Genomic DNA, 7,469 nt, shown 5'->3' on the forward strand with positions numbered 1-7,469 from the left:
CTATTCCCCTTACAGAGCTGCAGTTCTCAGAGTGATTTCACTATCGATTGCCCCTTCCCAGGAAAATCTGTGAGGGGAATAGCGTGTCCTAACAGCTCTCTGAACCCTTAACAAGCTACAGCTCCCATGGTTCTTTGCCCAAACCCACAGGGATATGATAGTGCTTTAAATTTTTAGTGCCGGTGGGACCTAAAATGCATCCAAGAGCCATTCAGAAGATTTTTTTTAATGTGCTTTGAATAAAATAATGCTAATAATTTCAAAGGCTCCTGAAACAGAAGAGATCAAAACATGTTTTTTCCCCTCTCTCTCTCCAAAGAGAAAACATAATCGCCATGTCTATGGGGGCTTTATTAGCTGGCCGCAATTCTATGCAAGTCATAATGGCCCCAGGCAAGTTGGCTGTCATTAAAATGGTGGGGACAGAAGCAGATGTCTAATTGAGTGAACAACAGCCCCAACTCTCAAATTAAATTAATTATAGAGCTACCTGTCTGGGTAAAAAAAAGAGAGAGAGAGAGAAATCATCTTGGTAGCAATTAGATATTTGCCAAAGGGGCGGAAACATTTTCCCCTGGCAATCCTTTGTGGCAATTTTTCTCTTTGTTCTATGTAAAACCATTTCACATTTGTGACAATTTCGCCTTCCTGTGTAATTTGAATGGTTGTTTTACGCTGATCGCCTCTGCAAACTGAAAGCACCTTTTCAATAGTCATTTCTCATGGTGGCTGCGGTGGAAAGTTGCAGGGGGTGGGGAAGATGTTCAGGCCCGAACCCTGTCTCAGCTCCAAGCAAAATCGGATCCAGATGCAGTCCCATGCCATCGTCTGATAGCAATGGGGCTGGCTCAGGATGCAGCAGATCCTAGTCCAGCTCAGTCCTACCCCTGCCTTTGGGTTGCCCTGTTTTAGGGCTTTCTCCTGGTCTCCAGTGGTGGGGCTACACCACCCATGAGAAGCTGGCTGAGCCAGCAGAGCTGAGTGGAGGGGTAGCTCCACCCCATCCAAGCCCCCCCCCCCATCCAGTCCAGGGTAAGGGGAGGACTTGGGTAGCTCTGTTTGTCTTGTACATAGGTGAGCTGACTGCTTTTCTAAACTGTTTTCTGTCACAAAGCAACCTCCAAGAGGTTTATATATAGCAACCAAAGCAATAAAAATACATAATCCTAAAATCCAATTTAAAACCACAATAATAAAACAATTAGAATCAACAGCAATACCAAAAGAAACCAGAAATGAGAACGCAAAGTATCCATTCATGACATCTAAGCGAGGGCTAAAGTGTTCTGGGCTATTGGGAATGTACTGTATCTATAGAAGTGAATATTGGAGGGGGAGGGGGCAGGAGACATCACTACAGAGAAAAGCCTTGCTCAATGCCATATTCACCAGGTTTTCCCACAGATAGAGTTTAGACAGCAGGTTAAAACTTTGTTCTTCCATGAGATGCAAATAGTTAGCTAATCTTCCTATTTCCTTGTGCAGTACTGGTTTTAAATATTTCATTGGTATTACTACTGCACTGTAATAGTGTTGTTATGCTGGTTTTAAATACTTTTGATTTTGTTTTTTCAGGATGCCCCAATTCCATGTCTAGATTAATATAATTCATATGTATAGATGCAAATTTAGAAATAATTGATGTAATTTGGTAGTGGGGAAGAAACCAGGTGACTTGCGTGCCTTCTCAGTCTGCTGTCAAGATCTGCTAACAGTTGCTGGGCAATTCCAAGGTTCCTGCTCCCTCCGTCAAATTTTTATGCTTCCGTATTTTTAAGCCAGATCTGGATAGGACAGCGCTCAAACAGAGGAGACATTCAGATAGAGGACAGTCTTCTGACAGCCCTTCAAAATGCCCTCTGCCCTCTGCAAAGTAGGTCACATAGCCGTCCGAGTTGCCAATCTGTTGATCAACCAATATAAATAATTTAAATCAAGTAAGTAAATAAGAAGCAAAACATGTATCTCCTATATATGGCCACAGCAGGGGCTGTAACACTCCAGTGGTCTGACTTCATATTCAAAGGTGCCCTCCTCCTGAGACAGATGGATGTCAACCATACTGTGTTCACTTAAGTCAGGGATGGGGAACCTGTGGATCTTCAGGTGTCATGGGGCCAAGCCCCATTGCCTAGCAGCATGTTCAATGGTCAGTGATCATCACACTTATATCCCAATATCATCTAGTTTCATGTTGTAGACCATGTGATATGTTTCAGCAGCTTGTTGGAGCAAGGCACTGTTTTGTCAGGCTCTTCACAGATATTCGTAACCAAACAGGTTTATATAAGGTTACACTGGTACCTCAGGTTACATAGAATCATAGAATTGTAGAGTTGGAAGGGACCCCAAAGGTCATCTAGTTATCTAGTCCAACCCCCTGCAATGCGGGAATAAACTATAGTTTATAGACTATAGTTTGGGGACCCCTGTCCTAGGTCAAAGGAAAACAGGAGGGGCTCAAGACTGGGCTGAACTGATGGGCACAGTGTGCACCACCACTAACACATTGTGCCCAAATAATATGCAGATACAGTGGTACCTTGGGTTACAAACACCTCGGATTACAAACTCTTCAGGTTACAGACTCTACTAACTCGGAAGTAGTACCTTGGGTTAAGAACTTTACCTCAGGATGAGAACAGAAATCATGCGGCGGCGGCGCGGCGGCAGTGGGAGGCCCCATTAGCTAAAGTGCTACTTCGAGTTAAGAACTGTTTCAGGTTAAGAATGGACCTCCGGAACGAATTAAATTTGTAACCAGAGGTACCACTGTATATCCATTCCAGATCAATTAATCCAGAATGGGGGGAAGTATGCTCCTGTGATTGTTCCCAGTTCATGAACACCTGTTCTTGTTTGTGAAGAAAGCTCTTTCTGGAAATCGAGTACCTCATGTTACCTTCCTACCCGCTCATCTCTACAAAGACTTGTCTCTCCCTCAGCTCCCGTCCTCTGAGTTTCCAAACTTGAAAGCTTTCCCTCCAAATCAGTTCCCCTCAGCCAGCTCCATTCGAGCTGCGCCTAAGGCTTTCATCCTGTAACTGGGTCACAGCCACCTAAAGTAGCTCCAGCTGGGTTGAAGCAGGCCTGTGCCCAAGGGACATTATATTCTGCCAAGCAGGATGTGCCCCTGAGGGAGGCCTCAGTCCAAAAGCTATAAGAGAGCTTGTGCTACATGGAAAGTTAGCGCCCATATATACTACATGTAGCTCCCAGCACCGCACATTAGGAGCCTTTGGGACCCTGCTGAAGGAGAAGGAGAAATAAATATCCAGTAGCAGCAGGACTGAGCATGAGATGGTGCCATAGCAGGCAATGAGTCACAGCAACAAAGCCCTGAGCTTGAGCAGTGGTTGGTGCTCTTGCCATTACTGCTGTCATCTCCTTTGTTTTTCCTATCACAGGTGACTTGCATTCTCTCCTTATCACTGCCACTCCAGAACATCCTTTCCCTCTATTTTCAGATAGGGTGACACGTCGGATAAGTCCCATTCTACATCACTTCTTGCTACAATGGCAGATTCCTAGGCACTTTCTCTAAGCAAGGTTGGCAGCCTCAACTACTCCCCCTCAACCGAAACTGTACATGCTTCAAAAGGTTGATGGAAGAGGAGCGCTCTGCTTTGGGTTTTGTTCGGTTGAACTGTTTGGCCTAAGACTCCTGTGAAGGCTTTTTCTGGGAAGTAAGTTTGAGCCAGGACTGGCCCAAGAAGACATTTTGGTTCCTGAGGGAGAAAAACAAACCCTGTCTTCATCTGTCCCCTGTTTGGGACCCATATTGGGAGAACAGGAAAATGTTGTTGTTGTTGTTGTTGTTGTTGTTGTTGTTGTTGTTGTTGTTGTTGTTGTTGTTTCCTGTGGATCTCCTGACATGCCCTCCCGGAATGCCTCCTCTGTGCCCTCTGTGAGGTTGAAGGGATATCAGTTGAAAGCCCTCCTCAGCCTCCCAGAGGATATCCCTCTTTGAGGGTGAAACTCCCTTTCTGCCCTCAGACAGGGTATACAGTCGTACCTCAGAAGTAGAACGGAATCCGTTCTGGAAGTCCATTCGACTTCCAAAACATTCGGAAGGCAAAGTGTGGCTTCTGATTGGCTGCAGGAAGCTCCTGCAGCCAATCGGAAGCTGCAAAAGCCGCACCAGACGTTCAGCTTCCGAAAAGCGTTCAAAAACTGGACCACTCATTGCTGGGTTTCGATTGCTCAGGAGCCAATTTGTTTGGGAGCTAAGGCATTTGAGATCCAAGGTATGACTGTACTGAAGAATCCTATGGTCCCAGGTACACCTCCTAGGGACCCAGCGTTCATGTACAAAAAAATGGCTTTCTATGTGGTAGGGAAATGCAACATTTTGAAATGAAAGCTATTTGTGAGGGAAAACCAGTAATCAAACTCCATTTTTTAAATTAAAAAATGGCTTTCTTCTTCTATTCTCTGATAGGACATACTCTTATGTCCTATTCTCTGATAGGACATACTCTTCTGCAACAGCCACATTGACTGTTGTTGGAAGAGCACTTAACATCAACCAAAGAAATAATGTGATGGTTTTCTCAAATTATTTTCCCTTGCAGCTTTGGCAAATGTGGTTGACAGGCAATCTGGGCTACCTACAATAGCACAGAACATCTAACTGCAGACTTTTTGCTTGAGAGTACAAAAACACAATGCAATACCATAAAATGGCTTCTGCTGGTCCTTTTGTTTGTCACATTTGTTTTGTCTTCAGGCATAGCTAATTATCCTGCCAGCCCTGTATTCATTCAGTCCCCCAAAGAGATTTTCATTATTTTACTTTCTATGCTACTGTTTTCTTAACAAACCACTCTTTCCTTTCCTGCCGCTTTGCTAGTCGAAGAAAGGAATTAGTTTTTTTAAAAAGCCAGGCTTCCAGCGGCAATTTGAATTCGGCTATCAAATCATGCCCAACAGGCTGAATTTTGGTAAAGGTAAAAGGACCCCTGAACATTAGGTCCAGTCGTGACCGACTCTGGGGTTGCGGCGCTCATCTTGCGTTATTGGCCGAGGGAGCCGGTGTACAGCTTCCAGGTCATGTGGCCAGCATGACACAAAGCCACTTCTGGCGAACCAGAGCAGCGCACGGAAACGCCGTTTATCTTCCCGCTGTAGCGGTACCTATTTATCTACTTGTACTTTGACATGCTTTCGAACTGCTAGGTTGGCAGGAGCTGGGACTATTTGGTAACAGAAGTTAATTAAAACATGGGGCAATTTTAGCATCAATAAATGGACTGTTCTTGCAAGAATGCCATGGCCTATTGTCAAGCGCATTCAAAATATGCCTCACCTAGAGATCTGAATAGAATCTTCCCTCCCTCAAGAAGAGTGTCCAGGATAAAAGAGAACATAAACATGCAATATGTGTGGTGATATGGAGCTCAGAACAGCTTTTTTTTTTAGCCTCACCACAATTATGATAGAAGGCTGACAGTGAAGGTCAATTAACACATTATCCTTTTAGAGAGGGTGGGACTGCATGTAATCAATGCCTTTCATACCTGGGTTAGTATCAAGACCAAAGGCAGCCAATGTGGTGCTGGACTACAATTCCCATAATTCCTAGCTGGGGGGGTAGAAGGATCTGCCAGTTTTGGTTCTCTCGTTTTTCTAGTCTTAGATTCAGTTCTCCACATTTCTGCAGCAATTGGAGAATTCTTTTTATTTATTCATTTAAAGAAATTCTCTTGAGAGTTCATCAGCATTATAATGCGAATTTCTCCAAAGGAACACATATTTGTATGCCTTCTGCAAGCAATTTCCCCTAATATAATGCATTTTCATATGCTATTTTCATGAATATGTTACTTTTTAAACACACTTCTCCTTAATATATGCAGGTTTGTAAACACTGGTCGGTTGGAGTGCTGCATTGCAAAGTTCAGAGAAGTGTGAATGTCAAAGGGTAGCTGAGTTCCGGTTTACCTGTTGTTTCAGAATGCGCAAATTTGCTCCTTTCTCACCTTTAAGTGAGTTCTCACCTTTAGATGATAACTGAATCAAATTTCTCCTCTATCCCTAGTCCCAGACATCATGGCCCAATGGTAAGAGATTATGGCAGTTGAAGTCCAGCAACATCTGTAGGGCAGCACGTTAAAGACTTTCACCTTCATTCCTGTATTCATTAAATGCTTCTGTTTGCATAGGATGTATGGGGTGGCATCTCATTCTGGGGTAGTTTGTCCACCTTTGGTTCCCACCCTGCACTCAGCTTTCACCTGTGACTCCTAGAAACTGTCGGCATGTGACAGCAGCCACATCTCAGAAATGGCTTTGATATGCCAGCTAATCTAGGTAAGGGGCACCAATGGATCTCAAACTTTTGCTGAGTTAGGGACTTTCCCTACATGTGAAGACAGGCTGCAGTGGATTGACCGGATAAGACCAATAGTGGGTCCAATGGTTAAGGTTCTTCACGTGCTGCAGAGGGAAGGGAGGAGCAGCAGAAGCGGAGAAAGGTGGCTGCGGTGTGGTAGGTGCATCCCGCCCCAGATGCCATCCCTGGGGGGAGGGTTGACATCGCCCCCCCCCCCGATGCTTGCCACGGGTGCACGCCGCTCCAGGTGCCAGAGCAGCTAGCCCCGCCTCTGAGGAGCAGGTGGGGTTCGTCAACCTGGGAAGGTAGCCCATCTAGGAGTAGAAAAACTCTATCCTTAACCTCCACTGCCTTGTGGGATATCTTTAGGAGAAGAAAAGGCTAAGGAGTAATCTCTACACACACCGGAGTGGAGTCGGTTGGATGGTGCCTTGTATGCCTCCTCCTTCCTGCAACTTCTGCAGCCAAGCTGGTGCCGAATGTATTGCTCTGCTTTCCTTTGGACCATATCAGTTGAGGCTCAGAGAGGGGTCTTGTTGTCTGGGCAGCCCAGGACCTCTGCCCAAGCTTGCGCGCTGGAGAGGTCACTTCGGTGCTGCTGATGCAGCAGTTTGACTTCACCTCCAGAGGTGCACTCCATTGTCTCTTGAGACAGATGGATGCCAACAACTGCTTGTATTGGCTGCCAATGGACAGAAAACGTCTTTAAAAGGTCTCTGTCATTTGGAAGCCAGTACAATTAGTATCCACTTACAGAGTCTGCTTCCAGACCCCTCTCAGTCCCAGGAAGACTGACTGAAGAAGAGTACTTCTGAGCTTGTTCTGGGCACATTTACCTCCCTACTGAATCCAATATATTGTTGCCCCCCCCCCACACACACCTTGCATCTAGGATCATGGTGTGGGCAGCTGATTGTGTAGCTTTATGTACTGATGCCTCTATTTTTATTTTTATTTAATTAAGCAATGGGCCCCATATCCTGTTTTGAACCCATGAAAGAAATAGAGCACACCGGTGTTGTGCTGGAGTGTACATAAACCACAGAGGTCCAGGTTCAAATCTCCCACCTCTCTTAGAAGCTGATTGGGTAACCTTGGACCAATCACATTTTCAGCCTTGCTTACATCGCAGGGT

This window comes from Zootoca vivipara, chromosome 9, assembly GCF_965207765.1.
Source record: "Zootoca vivipara chromosome 9, rZooViv2.hap1.1, whole genome shotgun sequence".
Lineage (NCBI taxonomy): Eukaryota > Metazoa > Chordata > Lepidosauria > Squamata > Lacertidae > Zootoca > Zootoca vivipara.